Source organism: Pagrus pagrus (assembly GCF_965226575.1).
Source record: "Pagrus pagrus genome assembly, chromosome: 13".
Classification (NCBI taxonomy): domain Eukaryota; kingdom Metazoa; phylum Chordata; class Actinopteri; order Spariformes; family Sparidae; genus Pagrus; species Pagrus pagrus.
This window is the reverse complement of record NC_140197.1, coordinates 21,904,696-21,923,049: the sequence shown is the minus strand read 5'-3', so window position 1 is coordinate 21,923,049 and position 18,354 is coordinate 21,904,696. Positions and strand designations below refer to the sequence as shown.

Below are 18,354 nucleotides of genomic sequence, written 5' to 3'. Positions count from 1 at the left end.
AATATAACATCTATCCAACGTTGGACTTGGATATCTAATCATCGTTGGGTTTAGACGTTAACCCGATTTTCATTTTCAACTAAAATATAACATCTATCCAACGTTGGACTTGGATATCAAATCATCGTTGGGTTTAGACGTAAACCCGATTTTCATTTTCAACTAAAATATAACATCTATCCAACGTTGGACTTGGATATCAAATCAACGTTGGCTTTAGACGTAAACCCAATTTTCATTTTCAACTAAAATATAACATCTATCCAACGTTGGACTTGGATATCAAATCAACGTTGGCTTTAGACGTTAACCCGATTTTCATTTTCAACTAAAATATAACATCTATCCAACGTTGGACTTGCATATCTAATCAACGTTGGGTTTTGACGTCGACCAGATTTTCATTTTCAACTAAAATATAACATCTATCCAACGTTGGACTTGGATATCTAATCAACGTTGGGTTTTGACGTCGACCAGATTTTCATTTTCAACTAAAATATAACCTCTATCCAACGTTGGACTTGGATATCTAATCAACGTTGGGTTTTGACGTCGACCAGATTTTCATTTTCAACTAAAATATAACCTCTATCCAACATTGGATTTTGATATCAAATCAATGTTGGATCTAGACGCCTACCTGACTTGCATTTTCAACAAAAATATAACATCTATCCATCGCTGGACTTGGATATCTAATCAACGTTGGGTTTTGACGTCGACCAGATTTTCATTTTCAACTAAAATATAACCTCTATCCAACGTTGGACTTGGATATCTAATCAACGTTGGGTTTTGACGTCGACCAGATTTTCATTTTCAACTAAAATATAACATCTATCCAACGTTGGACTTGGATATCTAATCAACGTTGGGTTTTGACGTCGACCAGATTTTCATTTTCAACTAAAATATAACATCTATCCATCGCTGGATTTTGATATCAAATCAATATTGGGTTTAGACGTCAACTCTTTTTAATTACAATATAACATCCACCCAACATGTGAATTTTAAGTCTAAACGACATTGGGATTTGACGTCATCCCTTTTTTCGACAAAACTCCAACATACATTATATTTTGATGTCAAACCAATATTGGAGTTTGATGTTTGAACTTTTGTTGGTAAGTATTCATTTAAGACACTGTTTAGCTGTATGGGTAAATAACAAACTGGTTCACAAAAAGGCTTTTTAATAAAACATTTAAGAATGTTTAAAATTTTAACATTTAAACAAAATTTTAACACATTTAACATTTAGGGAAAACCAGTTTCAACATTTAAAAACAACAACAACAACAACAACAGGACAGTGCACAGAGGTGGAAGTAGAATAACAGTCACTGCTGCATCTGGCTTTTCCTGCCACCTCCGCCCACCCTGTCTGGGGCATATTTAAGGCAGAAGGCAACAGCCTCGGAAATCTTCGCCTCCGTTTCCTCCTCCCTTCTTGGAGTCTTCAGGACACTCTGTAAGAAATATTTGAAACTTCAGAGTACAGGACAAGTAAGGCAACAGTAAGAGTAAGGCTGAATTCCAATTCTTATTTTCATCCCTGCCCCTACCCCTAGCCCTTAAAAGGATAACTACCGTTTTTTACAACCTGGACCTTATTTCTAGCAAAATATATGGTCATTTACTCACCCAGATAACTTTGGTGTCATTTGAAGTCGTTCAGACGAAATTAGATCCAGCGTAGCGCCGATATATCCATATAATGCAAAAGACAGGGCACCGACACACAGCCTTTATATAACGCATTATCTGCCACGAAACTAGTTCATTTCACTAATATTTTGTCATGATACGCTAGCGCCATTCCCCTCTGAGTCCGGGATCGTCCGTCATCAACATCCGGGGTCAAACTAGCAGTAGCAGCTACAGGTAAACAAGCCGGGCTGTCTTGGGTGCGCGCGCAGCTCAGAGACGACATCTTCCAGGTCAGAGGTAGTAGGTCAACCTACAGACCCCGGATGTCGACAATAGACGAGCCCGGACTCAGAGGGGAATAGCACTAGCGTATCGTAACAAAATATTGGTGAAATGAACTAGTTTCGTGGAAGATAATGCTCATAGAGGCTGCACTTCGGTACGCCGTCACTCGCATTATATGGATATACCGGCGCTACACTGGATCTAATTTCGTCTGAACAACGCCAAATGACACCAAAGTTATCTGGGTGAGTAAATGACCATATATTTTGCTAGAAATAAGGTCCAGGTTGTAAAAAACGGTAGTTATCCTTTAACCCTTGCCCCTTGAAACAGAGCTACAAGGGGTAGGGGTTGAAAGTCAACCCCTACAAATTGGGACACCCCTTCAACAATCACATAGGTCATCAGTAGTCTCCGTTGGCTTTCACATAAGCAGACATGACAAACTTTTGCCACAAATCCTGTATTCAAAACCATGTTAACTTAATAAAATTGAATGCAGATGGATCGGTTCATTGTAAAACATTTATTGATGTAAATGTGGTGATTTATGTAGGTAGACTACAGAGCCCCCAGGCAGCGCTGCTCTTCTGTCCAATACACACATGAAGCTTCACTTTTAATTCAAACAAACTAATGCGACTGCCACAATTCTTACATTTCATCAATGAGACCAGCACAGACCTGCCAACCTTGAACTTGAACAAATTACATAATGGTGAAACGTTGCGGTTAGCCTACTTGTAAAGGACATCAACATAGTGCATGTTGGTTTTTGGGGGGCGTGGTTTCTTTGCCTGCTGCGGACATACCCCCAGCATCCTGAGGCAGAGAATGCTGCTCATTTATTGACAACTTTGATGCATAATTTTTTAGTCCTTCAAATTTGACATTGTGGTTAATAATGTTTTCCTGTGGTATTTTTAAACTTAGAACATATTTATTTTTGGCTTCCTCAGTCTTTAACGTACAATTTAATTTCAAAGATCTGATATTGCAAAATAACTACTTTTGCCTTTTTTTCCTTTTAACACATCAATAAGCAGTTCCTCTATATGTTTTATACTATATACTTACTTGCTTCTGGCATTGGGTACGGGGAGTTTTTTTTCTGTACTGGAGTGGTTGATGGTCCTCTTGAGAGAGACAGAAGATTGACCCCTCTGGTCTTCTACAGTGGGCCGAGTTTTCTGGGAAGCTACAAGAATCAAAGAAAATGTAATAGTTAAGCCATTTTTCAGACTAAACTTAAGACAAATAATTTCCAAGGTAAATTACTTTTGCAGTTAAAGGAGCTGTATAAGAAATGTACAGCAAGTTATCATAAAATCACTCAATGTCACCAGAGACTAATCATATTAATTTGAAATACTGATCTATAAACAGCGAGAATATTCGCATTTGACTGGGACCACTGAGCTGCAGCTACAGCTGGGAGATAAAATTATTTATTTATTTTCAATTGAGATTGCGATTTAAGATCGAGTTCCATTATCGGTTATTATGCTCATTTCCTTGATATCACACGGTAGAAATAAGCAGCTTGTCTCTCTGCCGTCTGACAGGCCACCTTCTGTTGTGAAGCCAAAGCGAAAGAAGTACAAAGTTAAAGTTGGAAAAGAGGGAGGAAATGAGGTGAAATGGAGCTGATTGTTAATAAAGTGATGGTGAACGTGTGTAACGGTTCATGAGACGAGTCCAGCCCGGTCAGGTCGCCTGTCTCTGGCATGGATTAAAGTTCTCCGTCGCTACGACGGATTTCCTTCATTCAAACTTCATAGAGGCGACTTGTGAGATCAACGTAGATCGTAGGAGAACTGTTGGCTGATGTTTATTGACAGATTGTCACACTCTACAGCCAATGGTATCGTTAACAGCGTGTGTGCGCCTGACCAATGACAGTGCAGTGACCCACACAGGGCGGGATCTCAACACGGAGCGGCGCTAAAGTTTAGCTGCTTAGCTAGCAAGGACTTGTCGCGCTGCTACGTTATCAACAGAGTTTAGTCAGCACGTGAGAACTCATCTGACACGGAGAGTCTCCTGTTGTGTGCTACATGTGTGAAATAACAACTATAGTCTGGACTTTGTCTGCAGTGTATCTGTGTAAACGGCTTCATTCAGCGTCTCTCCCTCTTCTCTGGCACCGTGAGTTACCATGGTTACAGGAACGCCCTGAAACTTTATAATGATGATCAATAAGAAGTTTTTGGTTAGTTTGACTGTACAGAGTCATGAATGTTGCCGGATTGTAGCTCAATGCAGACTGACAAGGCTGCAAAAGTTGCTGCTTGTATGATGTATTTTTCTGTTCAACGATAAGAGGCTCACTTTAAATAATAATAATAATAATAATAATAATAATAATAATAATGATGAGAAGAAGTAGAAAAATAGCGTACTGAAAAGTTCTGTAGATGGTTGATTATTTGAAAGAGTAAAACTTGAGAAGCTTGGCAAAAATAAAGACACCGTTTGATTATACAGACACACATACGGGGCGTAGTGTCCAAGTGGTGATGTGAAACAATAACCTGCAGATCACAGATGTAGATGTAGCCTACTGCTGCTTCATCCCTCTGACTGCAGGTAGTAACTAATGCAGTCTAACATGTTTTAGAGAGACATGATTATCTTACTTATACTTATCTTAGACTACTGTAACTCCCTCCTCTTTGGTCTCCCCCACAAGTCCATCCGTAAGCTCCAACTGGTCCAGAATTCAGCTGCTCGTATTGTCTCCAGAACTCCTTCCATCAATCATATCACGCCCGTTCTTCAACAACTCCACTGGCTTCCTGTCAAATTTCGCATAGACTTTAAAATCCTGCTTCACACTTTTAAGGCCATCCACAACCTCGCCCCCCCATACCTCTCTGACCTCCTCCACATCAACATTCCCTCCCGGGCACTCAGATCAGCCTCCTCCATCAGCCTCACTGTGCCCTCTGCCCGTCTGTCCACCATGGGGTCCAGAGCCTTCAGCCGCTCTGCCCCCCCCCTACCTCTTCAAACTCTCATACTCACTTTAAGTTGTCTTCCACCTTGCAGTTTTCTGATTTTATTTTGTTTTTATTGCACTTATATGTGTCCTTTGCTTTTTTAAATGACTGTTTATATGTTGTGTAAGGCGACCTTGAGTGCCCTGAAAGGCGCCATAAATAAAATGTATTATTATTATTATTACTTTAAGACCGACTGTGTGAGTGTGCAGAGCAGAGGTTAGCATGTCGCTGTCTGGCAACCTTGCGTCTGGGGGCGAGGGGCAAAAACAGTTTTGGCCACAGTCTTACATACGGCTCCTTTAAGTAAAACTTCAATATATCCACCGAATCTGGTCCATCAGCTCCTTTCCTGTAGCAACAACCTGCAGTGTAATTCTGCAACATTACAAAAATATAGTCCCGCAAACTACAGGGAGAGACGGGAGTGGATTTTCATTCCTCTCCCATCACACTCCCATGAATCTGTTTTTAATTTTTTTTAGCTAGTTCTTCCACCAGTTAACTGCAATGGTCGCTGTCTGCCATTGTATGTTTTGTAGATTTGTACTGATGTAAATATTTTGACAATTGGGCCAATACCGGACCAGTTATAGCCAACAAAGTTTTGTGCAGCAGCATAGCCAACTTGGTGACATCTATTTTAATCCTCACAACCATTCAACTGAGCGTTTCTTTTTCTGAGTTTAAAATAGGTACACTACTTTTAATTGTGAATCTATAACATTAGTATAGTAGCATACCACTGTGTATGGGTCCCTATCCTGTTAGGGCAGAATATTTATGTAAGTGAATTAAGTCCTGAAGAACCTTTTTTTGGCCTGGTAGCCTGAGGTGTGGAAGAGGGCGGGGATTGCAATCCTCTGGAAAGATCCTTTTCCTTGAGACTGGAGTGACTTCTAGGATTGGAGAGATAGATTGACTTGATGGTGTTGACAACGATGACAAGTACGCCTAAGACTCCCTCTCTTGAACACGTTGCAGCTTCCTTGGAGGAGCAGGAAGCTCTAGCTCTGTAAAAAAAAAAGATCTTTTTTTTTTTTAAGCAAAGACAATGAAGATGAACAATATATTACACGCAATATTACATCCTGCTGTGAGTGTCAAAGTTTAAAATCACTAGTGCAGGCAGATCCCTCTTGTGTTCGTGTGTCGCTCGGGCGCTCAAAGCAGGAAGTAAATACCGGTGTGTATCTATCGCGAGTCTCGTTCATCTTGTCCGGCACGGCTTCCGTAGTGCAAACGCTGTGAGGGAGACTCGCGTGAATGCGGAGCATGCCTCCAGGCAGATATAGCATAGTGACTGTTTAGGCTAGAAAAATGTACTGAATGAGGTCGTTTCGAGTAAACTCTGGATGTGGCTACTTCAGGACACTTGGATTGCAGCGGACAAGCAGTATGGAGGAATATTACAAAAGTTTTTGTGTAGTTTTATGGACCTTTTCCTCTCGGCCACAATTGACACTCGTTATATGGATTATTCCGTCGGAGGGTACCCCCGCGGGTCTCCAGCTGCACTTTGAGGAATAAGAAACTACACCGGAGTTCTCATCAGCATGAGGGGGAGTCGATAATGACTGAATTTCGTTCTAGAGTGAACTATTCTTTTAATGTCCAACTATCAGAATAAAGTGACAGTTCCAGCAAACATGACTGAATACTTGCTACCTACTGAAGCTTTCAATACCCACACGGGCAGTTTAACAGCCCAGTTTTAAACTGTACATTGTTCCCTCGATATTGTTTCCTCACTTAAACTATGTATCACTGCATCTCTAAAAGACATGTTATTTGTCACATTTGTGCAAATGTTTTCATATCCTCTGACCTCATCACAAGTACTCATTACAGAAGAGGACAAAACAAATACAACCAACCTTCACTTAAGTTGGAACCTTCGCCATCTTCAACTTCCGGCTCACTGTCACTTACTGCACCGTCAAGATCACCTAATTCAAGAAACAAAAACAAAATGATTCTGTTGTTAGGAGCTGCAATTATTTTCATTACTGTTTAATCTGTCATTCACTTCAATCAATTTCAATTTCAGGAAAATATTAAACAGTGTAAAAAAAACAGTGACACAATGAATTCAATCATCACGCGGTTGGGTATTTACATGCGAGATTATAGAGTTTAAATCTAGCGGTCTAAATGACCGCTTACGGCCGTTCTAGTAATGTTTAATTCCGGCCCTTCTGAACTGACACTTTGGTCCAATCAGAAACATAATTTGACCGGATCTAACTCCAGGGTTGTGGAAAGCGCACTGTTATGCCTTCACCAAGATCGATCATTAAGAATAATTGGATCAGACCTGACTGGACTGAACTCGCCACAGTGGCTGGTAAACTGATTCAATTCACCAGCCAGCACACAAATTCAGCCGTATTTGGGGGGTGGCGGGTGCTAATTTCCATCCCTGAATAATGCAACCACATAAAAACCTCTGGGGCTATTTTCATCATTAGGCGATTACATTTGATTTTTTCTTTTTTTTAAAAAAGGCACAGAGATCCGGGGCTATTCCCAAAACATCCGGGCCCAGGTCTAACGACGCGCCGTCCGTCACGAGCAACGGTAGCCCGGTGGTAACGAGTAACGTAAGATGGCTGTTGTGAGCTGGGAAGCTAATGCTAGCGGCGGATGCTAGCCGCCACCGCTAAAACCAGCTCACTCGACGCTAACTACCCTAACGTTACTCTTCGAGGCTTCTGTTCTTGGTGGCGGCCGGGTATCGGTCCGCGGCTACAGAGCCTCACTTGTGCTGTATTTTTTCTTTTTCACTCCTGAGAACTGCTGCTGGCAGGAGGCTGCAGTTGAGCCCGAGAGAAGGGGCTCAGTTTGAATGTTTTAGTTTACAAACGACAATGAACAAACCTCCAGACTTTGTTCCCGCACTTGCATGATGAATTGACAAAAACAGCAAACTGTCATTACATTCACCCACGCATACATGCTCAACATTTAGAAGACACTTACCTGTGGTAATTACCCGATGGCAGGCAGTCTCCTCTGATGTTGTCTTGCCGTCTCCGCGCTTTATGACCCCCCCCCCCCCACGTCGCTTACGCCGGAAGTGACGTTTTTGTGGGCGTTCCCTGGGTTGCCGACTCAATCTTGTTTTTTTTTATGTTTTTGTGGTTTTGTCTGTTACATTTGAATGGGTTTTTTGGTGAAAGTTGATGAATAAATAATAATAATAATAATAATAATAATAATAATGATAATATGTCCCACAGTTCATGGTGGCCTAGAGCAATATTTTGTGAATGTCATGGAAATTACTGTGATGAAAAATACATAAACAGAAAATAATATTGTAATTCAATAATGGTTACAGCTGTACTAGAAAACAAAAAAATACCTACTATAGCATTGCGACAGTTTGATGCAAAGAACATCAGAATCAAAATTTGAATCATGACAGCACTATTTGTGATTCAAATCAAATGGATCAAACAGTGATGTGTTTAGAATCATGTGACTGTAATCATCAATCAACACAAAGAGTTCATGCCCGAGGCATCCCGAATTCCTGTACTAGCACTGCAGCCTTGGCCTGGCCTGATGGAAGCTGGCTGCTGCTGGAGCCAACTTGGCCTGGTGGTACTAATGCTCAAGCCTAGTTTAGCCTAGCGGTAGCTGCTGCTGCTGAAGCCTGAGTTTAGCCTATTGGTACAGTAGCTGCTGCTGCTGAAGCTTGAGGTGTAGCTGGTAGCTGGCTGCTGCTGGAGCCTGAGCTTGGCCTGGCGGTAGCTAGATTATTTTTTTATTTTTTAAAATAAAACAGTCCCATTTAACCCTATCCCATAACAGCTGCACCAGGGTTGAAGTGAGATCCACAATATCTCCATGACAGTCCATACAGTTTTACAAGCTCATCTCCTCATGCAGGGCTCTGTGAATGGTGATATGCAGTTTGAACTGAAGGTGCTTGTAAAGATGCAATGCATAGGCCCAATACCACACATAGTGATCACCAAAACACAGCAGAGCTATCAGACTGTATTTTAGTTGGATAATTTTATTTTGAATGTGACTGAAAAATTCTTTTTCTAAACTCATTCTGGTAACACTGGTTATAGGTCAGTTATGAACAGGAAATGTAGTTCACAGTTTGTGTCAAGCAAAACAGGCCGACAGTGTAAATTGTAGATGGAGATACACTTTAAAGAGATTCTCTTGCTTGATGTTAAAATGCATCATCCCAGATACATTTTCACATCAAGGGTTTTGAAAATATTTAGCTCATAAAACACATCCCCAGACATGCATGGTCAGATCCACTACTGACGCTGATCCGCTACTGACACTGACTTTCTTTGGTCAACATAAAATTATATTATTGTACGTCGATATTATGTTAGCACGATACATCTAAAACATCAACATCCAACAATTAACGATTAACATTATGACTTTTAACGTTTCGGTCATCATTCTATATCAGAGTGAAAGACGTGTGGATGAGGTTCGATTTTAATTAGGCCTACTTATCACCACAACTTAAAACCAACAAAATCTCAATGTCAGAATTATAAGCTTGTTAATATTAAACGTTTAACAGACATTACAAAAAGGTCACCATAAATGTTATTATGTCAAAATTGGCATCAGACATTATTATGACGTTATATATTAGTTAGCTACTTAACCCTAACTTAAAACCAACAAAATATCGTCAAACAAACAATGTTAGAATATTACATTGTTTCGATGTTGTCATTATGACGTTAAAGTTGAAGTTTTCTATGCCACACTGATGTTAGTTTTAGATGTTTGCAAGACATTGGATTTTATTTACTTATCACCACAACTTAAAAGCGACAACATTTTTATGTCAAAGGATGTCAGAATATCACGTTCTGTAAACGTTTAAATTATGCCGTTGAAAAGACGTTGGGTTTTGGTCACCATAAATGTCAGAATCATATGTCAAAATGACATTGGCATCAGACGTTAGATATTAGTTATGTACCACCCAAACTTAAAACCAACAAAACTTCAACGTCATTAGATGTCTATATCTTATGTCAAACTAACGTTCTTGATAGATGTTGTCCAGACATTAGAATTTAGTCATCAAAAAGGTCATTATTCAACGTCAAAGTTGTGTTAGTACAAGACGTCTGACACACGTTGGGTTTTGGTTGCCTAACACCACAATATAAAAACAACAAAATATTAACGTCACTTGACGTCCATATTCCTATGTCAAAAGATGTTGAAAGTAGACGTTAAATGGACATTGGTTTTTGGTCACCATAAAGATCAGAATCATATGTCAAAATGACGTTGGCACTAGACATTGTTCCGACGTTGGATATCAGTTTAGTAACACCCAAACTTTAAACCAACCAAATTTCAATGTCATTAGACGACTATATCTTATGTCAAACTAACGTTCTTGATAGATGTTGCCCAGACGTTAGAATTTAGTCATCAAAAAGGTCATTATTAAATGTCAAAGTTGTGTTAATACAAGACGTCTGACACACGTTGGGTTTTGGTTGCCTAACACAACAACATAAAAACAACAAAATATAAACATCACTTCACATCAATATTCCTATGTCAAAAGATGTTGAAAGTAGACGTTAAATGGATGTTGGTTTTTGGTCAGCATAAATGTCAGAATCATATGTCAAAATGACGTTGGCACCAGACATTGGTCCGACGTTGGATATCAGTCATGTAACACCCAAACTTTAAACCAACCAAATTTCAACATCATTAGACGACTATATCTTGTGTCAAACTAATGTTCTTGATAGATGGTGTCCAGATGTTAGAATTTAGTCATCAAAAAGGTCATTATTCAACGTCAAAGTTGTGTTAGTACAAGACGTCTGACACACGTTGGGTTTTGGTTGCCTAACACCACAACATAAAAACAACAAAATATTAACGTCACTTGACATCAATATTCCTATGTCAAAAGATGTTGAAAGTAGACGTTAAAAGGACATTGGTTTTGGGTCACCATAAATGTCAGAATCATATGTCAAAATGACGTTGGCACCAGACATTGGTCCGACGTTGAAAATCAGTTATGTAACACCCAAACTTTAAACCGACCAAATTTCGACGTCATTAGACGACTATATCTTATGTCAAACTAACGTTCTTGATAGATGTTGTCCAGAAGTTAGAATTTAGTCATCAAAAAGGTCATTATTCAACGTCAAAGTTGTGTTAGTACAAGACGTCTGACCCACGTTGGGTTTTGGTTGCCTAACACCACAATATAAAAACAACAAAATATTAACGTCACTTGACGTCCATATTCCTATGCCAAAAGATGTTTAAAGTAGACGTTAAATGGACGTTGGTTTTTGGTCACCATAAATGTCAGAATCATATGTCAAAATGACGTTGGCACCAGACATTGGTCCGACGTTGAAAATCAGTTATGTAACACCCAAACTTTAAACCAACCAAATTTCAACGTCATTAGACGACTATATCGTATGTCAAACTAACGTTCTTGATAGATGTTGTCCAGACGTTAGAATTTAGTCATCAAAAAGGTCATTATTCAACGTCAAAGTTGTGTTAGTACAAGACGTCTGACACACGTTGGGTTTTGGTTGCCTAACACCACAATATAAAAACAACAAAATATTCAAAATGACGTTGGCACCAGACATTGTTCCGACGTTGGATATCAGTCATGTAACACCCAACAGACCCAACAACAAAATATTAACGTCACTTGACGTCCATATTCCTATGTCAAAAGATGTTGAAAGTAGACGTTAAATGGACATTGGTTTTTGGTCACCATAAAGGTCAGAATCATATGTCAAAATGACGTTGGCACCAGACATTGTTCCGACATTGGATATCAGTCATGTAACACCCAAACTTTAAACCAACCAAATTTCAACGTCATTAGACGACTATATCTTATGTCAAACTAACGTTCTTGATAGATGTTGTCCAGACGTTAGAATTTAGTCCTCAAAAAGGTCATTATTCAACGTCAAAGTTGTGTTAGTACAAGACGTCTGACACACGTTGGGTTTTGGTTGCCTAACACCACAACATAAAAACAACAAAATATTAATGTCACTTGACATCAATATTCCTATGTCAAAAGATGTTGAAAGTAGACGTTAAATGGACGTTGGTTTTTGGTCAGCATAAATGTCAGAATCATATGTCAAAATGACGTTGGCACCAGACATTGTTCCGACGTTGGATATCAGTCATGTAACACCCAACAGACCCAACAACAAAATATTAACGTCACTTGACGTCCATATTCCTATGTCAAAAGATGTTGAAAGTAGACGTTAAATGGACATTGGTTTTTGGTCAGCATAAATGTCAGAATCATATGTCAAAATGACGTTGGCACCAGACACTGTTCCGACGTTGGATATCAGTCATGTAACACCCAACAGACCCAACAACAAAATATTAACGTCACTTGACGTCCATATTCCTATGTCAAAAGATGTTGAAAGTAGACGTTAAATGGACGTTGGTTTTTGGTCAGCATAAATGTCAGAATCATACGTCAAAATGACGTTGGCACCAGACATTGTTCCGACGTTGGATATCAGTCATGTAACACCCAACAGACCCAACAACAAAATATTAACGTCACTTGACGTCCATATTCCTATGTCAAAAGATGTTGAAAGTAGACGTTAAACGGACGTTGGTTTTTGGTCAGCATAAATGTCAGAATCATATGTCAAAATGACGTTGGCACCAGACATTGGTCCGACGTTGGATATCAGTCATGTAACACCCAACAGACCCAACAACAAAATATTAACGTCACTTGACGTCCATATTCCTATGTCAAAAGATGTTGAAAGTAGACGTTAAATGGACATTGGTTTTTGGTCACCATAAAGGTCAGAATCATATGTCAGAATGACGTTGGCACCAGACATTGTTCCGACGTTGGATATCAGTTAAGTAACACCCAAACTTTAAACCAACCAAATTTCAATGTCATTAGACGACTATATCTTATGTCAAACTAACGTTCTTGATAGATGTTGTCCAGACGTTAGAATTTAGTCATCAAAAAGGTCATTATTCAACGTCAAAGTTGTGTTAGTACAAGACGTCTGACACACGTTGGGTTTTGGTTGCCTAACACCACAACATAAAAACAACAAAATATTAACGTCACTTGACATCAATATTCCTATGTCAAAAGATGTTGAAAGTAGACGTTAAATGGACGTTGGTTTTTGGTCAGCATAAATGTCAGAATTATATGTCAAAATGACATTGGCACCAGACATTGTTCCGACGTTGGATATCAGTCATGTAACACCCAACAGACCCAACAACAAAATATTAACGTCACTTGACGTCCATATTCTTATGTCAAAAGATGTTGAAAGTAGACGTTAAATGGACGTTGGTTTTTGGTCAGCATAAATGTCAGAATCATATGTCAAAATGACGTTGGCACCAGACATTGTTCCGACGTTGGATATCAGTCATGTAACACCCAACAGACCCAACAACAAAATATTAACGTCACTTGACGTCCATATACCTATGTCAAAAGATGTTGAAAGTAGACATTAAATGGACGTTGGTTTTTGGTCACCTGACGTCATGACTTGAATCCAACCAAAGACCAACGTCTATTGACGTCCGGTGCCAGCTGGGTTACCAATAACCACGGACATCTAAAACAAGTACAAGACAAAACAAACATGTTCCCTAAGAATGAGGCCATCTCCCTGTGGGCCAGTCAGTAACAAATACGTCACCTTGTTTTGATCTGTAATTATAGCGCCCCTCCTGGGCCGATCAATATCATTTTGAAAATGCCACTACACAGCAGTGGGAAAAAGTGTAAGCGAGTCAGATCACATGAAACCTAAAAAAAAATAAAAATTCAAATAAACAGGCAAGTGATGATTAAATTTGTAGTTTATGAAAATGTGGCTTTGCAGCGATGAGACGCAATATTTCTCTACATTTCAATGAAATCCACTCAGGGCAATTTGACATGTCACATGTAACAAATGAATGGCTGTAATTGTAAGAGACAAAATTATCACTTTATGAATAGTGTTCCTATCGTTCCTAAGTGCATCTTCACACAGTATCTGCCCCCCGGGTATAGTAATAGCTGTTTTTTTTCCAGAGCAGCTCTCAGCTGAAGAGCCTCCAGTGAGAGCTGATAAAGTAACATGATTCTTATCTGAGTATTAACCCCTGTACCGCTCCCAGAGTTTACACACGCCCGATGTAGCAGGGTGAGGCTGCTGTGTAGACCCTCCGGGAGACAAATGGGTCTGATAAAGCTAAGCTCATTATCTGTTACTGACACATCGGTCAGGGGTCAGGTCTAATCTGAGCCCAGAGGAGCATGGCCGCTTGGCCACTGCGCGACCTGGCTCTGTTTCAGCCCTTAATCTGATCCGAGGTTAATGTGCTGCCTCTCTATGACAAAAGCAGAGGGGAGAAATCTCCTCGCCTCACCGCAGAGAAATAAGCACCCTTTCGCTCTCCCCAGAGATCCAACACTTAGCCCACACGACTGAGCCATGGCGGAAAAGAAAAAGAGCACGACACAAAATAAATATCATTAACCCACAATTAAAATCCTGTTCTGTGTCCTGACATCCTTTATTGTTCTCATATCTCTGTCCAATTACAACATGCCGGAGTAATTACGGCTGCATTAAAAAGTAATGAAGTTATATGAGCAGGGCTGTTTCCACAGGGCAATCTGACAGAAGGTAGATGTGGGGAAGGAAATCGCTGAAGCTGGTAGAGGACCTGCTCATCTCTGCCCATGAGGTGAAATGTCAACCAGAGCTCTCTACAGCACCCACAGACATCCACAATTTGGATGACTCTCCCTTGTGGCAAACTGCAATCAATCACTCTGCCTCCCGGGTAGCCATTATTTTTCAGCTTTTTAACTGGTCAACATGATCTTGTAGCCATGGAGACAGGGCCTTACCCAGAGGGCACGGGATACAAATGGCTGCCTAGTCTTTTGTATTGTGTGTTAACAGATTTCAGCCTGACTCACTCATGAACTGGTCAAGGCTATGGCAGCTAAATTAACATTTATATCAGGTTTGGAAAAGGTAGCCAGTAGTAGGTCTATATATAATCGCTATGTTTGAATGGATTGTGATGTAACTTTCTCCTTCAGCCTGCGGACTTCTATGTCAAGGTTCAGGAAATTTTGCAGTGCAAAGAAGTGCAAAGTCAAAGCGAAAACACACCTGCGAACGGTATCAAATGTATTGTAATATTGTGGTTTTAGCTAGCTAACGTTGTTATGTAGCAATATACCATCTTGAGTAGACGACGGCTAATTCATCCAGGATCTGGGTGATAAATTGGCCGGTCATTTGCAAACTTCTTTATCAGCTAATCTTATGAAGCAACCAGTCAGATCTATGCAGAGTAGCTAAGTTACATCTAGCTTGCTATAATGTCGCTACATGAAACATTAGCAGAGTGTTAAAATAACTTTCCTATCTGTTATGTCCCTTTTTTACTTGGCCTTTTGGTTAATTTACTAACTAGCTTACATTTTACAAATTACCTGATCAGCTAATGTTACGAAGCAATTGACTGGTAGCTACGTTAAAGCAAGCTGGCCAACCATGGCTTAGCAAGGTTAGAGTGAGATAAGTAATTTGGCAAGCTAGCCAACTTAAACTATTCATTCAGATCATTTTGCTAGCGACAATTTGCTTGCTGATATTCGCTCGTGTCTATGGTCCTGACTGCAATTCACCTAAAGGAAATCAATCTCATAATAAAACAAGGATTTCCTGAATATATCATAATATTTCATATTTCCATGTGTGTGTGTGTGAGCACACGTGTTTGTACGCATGTTTCTGTGTAAACACACTTGTTTTTATGTGTGAGAATGGGCGTCGAATTGCCTGAGTGTGGCTGTTAAGCGAGGGTCAGAGATGAGAGCAAGGCAATTTGAGGTTGGAAATGAGCGATGTCCTTTCTCATTTGAGCGCCTCGGAGGCCTCAGCCGCTCAGATGCCACCTCCTCTTATATGTCAACATGCCCATTGTGTTTCAGCTTCCCTCTGTTGTGTTTGTCTCTCAGTACATTGTAGAAAGAGAGAGTGAAACAGAGGAGAGTGGTAAAACAACCGTGAGCCACAGTGATTTGGAAATGAAATATCAGCCCCGGCCTGTGAAGAGGAGGTAATTTCCCTTTAGAGGGAAAGACGGCAGATAACTGGGCGGGAGGAAGAAGGGGAGGAGAGAAACAGAAAAAGAAACAAGGAGAAGGAGAGAATGAGGGTACTGGGATAGATTGAGCTTGTGTCTGAGCTGCTCCACACATGAGTGGAGATCTGACACTGACGCAGCACTTGTCCCGCTGGTCTGAGAGCTGCACAGAGACCTGTGGCTCTGAGGCAAACTCTCATATTCCCATGGACGGAAGAAGGATAGATGGATGGATGAAGGGACGACAGATTTCTGGAGGAGGAAATCATAAAATGACAACCAGAATGTAAAGGATGAATCTATGAGCAGCCAAACAGGAAGAAGGATAAAAGGGACGGTTACATATTGTGTATATAAAGTGCAGTGCGACAGGAGAGACAGAAAGCAGAGCAGAGGTTATTAAAGGTCATAGGTCAAATTCTGATCATGAACACTTAAACCAACTGAAGTGGACAAGCTACAGTAAATGATAAAATACATTGTTCGTAAATAGTCTCCAGAAAGCATTTTCTGATATGACATTGGTTTGACAAGGTTCGGTGAGGCTGCAGGAACCAATTCTGGAGATAGATAGTAGATTACTGAGTCTCATTCCCAAGTTCGTGGTGCCACCAACATGCATGCGCGTCCAGTACGCAAGAGTCAAAGTGTCCAATATATCAGTCAGCCATCCCACCACCCCAACGTCCACCCTCTGCGGACTTTATATCCACGTTCATGAGTTAAAATCTCTCAATTGATTTGCTAAAAAGACCGTCATTCTTGTTTTTTCTTGGACTTCTACTTGATTTCTATACATTAATATGTCCAAATGGTTAATATTCAGGTCAAATATACAGAAACTGTTCAAATGCTTCCCACTGTTTCTGTATATTTGAAACAGGTCAACAAGAATAAAGAAGGCAAGAATAACAATAGCGAGCCATTTAACATAAAATTGCTCCCCTGCTCAAATGATGGATAAACAAAACACCTGCAGGAACAGGTGCAATGTTGAATGCTGAATAGATTGTTAATATGACCGCAGGTGTGTTGAATAAAGAGATTTTTCCTGCTGCATTAAAATCAAACATAATTTACATGTATTTATCTATTTAAAGCAACATTATGTAACTATTCCACCTTAAAATAGCTTGTGTGCAGTGCTTGAGCAGACTTTGACCGTCACGTGAAAAAACAAATCTGAGCATGCATGTTAACCTCAAAACATGTTTTTAAGACTTAACATTGTTATGACATGCTGAGTTTTGTATGTAATTATAGTGGACACTCAATTTCTTTCATTTTCAGGTAATTTGTTGGTTTGTTTGTCAAAAAATATTTGAATTCAAAAACGTGTAAATGTAAAATTTAAAGTCAATTTCATTTGAAACTCTTAAAATATAATATCTGTGTGGCTTTACTTATATCTCTATCAGCACTAAAAGCGTTGACCTCCCAGTACTGTCAACCACACATGCCTTGTTATAACAGTCATTTCATCCCCTTCCTTATTTTATTTCCAGCGACACATGAACATAAAAATCTTGCTGCTGACTGAGGAACTGCGTCAAGCCTGAAGTAAGCTGACTAGCTGCCACACCAAGTCTCCTGTCTGACTGTGTCGTTTGCTCTAATTGAGCCCATTATATTTCACATTTTCCTGCATGGAGCAGATGCAACTTTTATGTAAAAATGATTGACCTCAAAATCGTATTTACAGGCTGCACTGTGTGTAAGTTTTTTTAGTTTCTTTTTTAAGATGTTCAATCTGTTTTGATTCTGATGTCTTTACGCCCGTGTGTCCATTTATGTTGCTTTTGTAGGTCTGCTGTCTCCGGAGTCCATCACGGAGGACTTGAAACTACATTACTCAGGAATAAATGAGGGAATGTCAGCTAGACCTGTCGTGGTTGTCTGGCACATCTGGCACCATCTTTTATTATTGAAGATTGTTTGGGATGGGGCAGAAACAATACCCGGCTAACAACACAGCACAATACAATACAATGAGGGACTTGCAATAACAGCAGCACACATGATGACTGGGATTGGCAACGCAGGTCAACAACAATGGATTCTTTGATAAGCATCAATCAAGCTGCCGGCCCTCTTGGGGCTTTGATCGAGTGGTTGTGTGTTGTTGTTGAGAGGCTGGCTGGGGATGGAGGTTGGTGGGGAACTGATAATGGGCTTCAGCGAAATCACAAGAGATGAACCC

General features: G+C 40.0%; 1 long non-coding RNA gene across 1 annotated transcript; it reads right to left on the bottom strand.

The window, feature by feature from the left end:
- Positions 1-1,182: 1,182 nt before the first annotated feature.
- On the bottom strand, positions 1,183-8,011 carry LOC311268286. The gene is made up of 5 exons (XR_014623957.1): positions 7,926-8,011; positions 6,821-6,892; positions 5,754-5,956; positions 3,019-4,739; positions 1,183-1,475 (listed from the first exon to the last, which is right to left on the bottom strand). It is a non-coding gene; the product is annotated as an uncharacterized lncRNA (long non-coding RNA).
- Between the last annotated feature and the right edge of the window lie 10,343 nt (positions 8,012-18,354).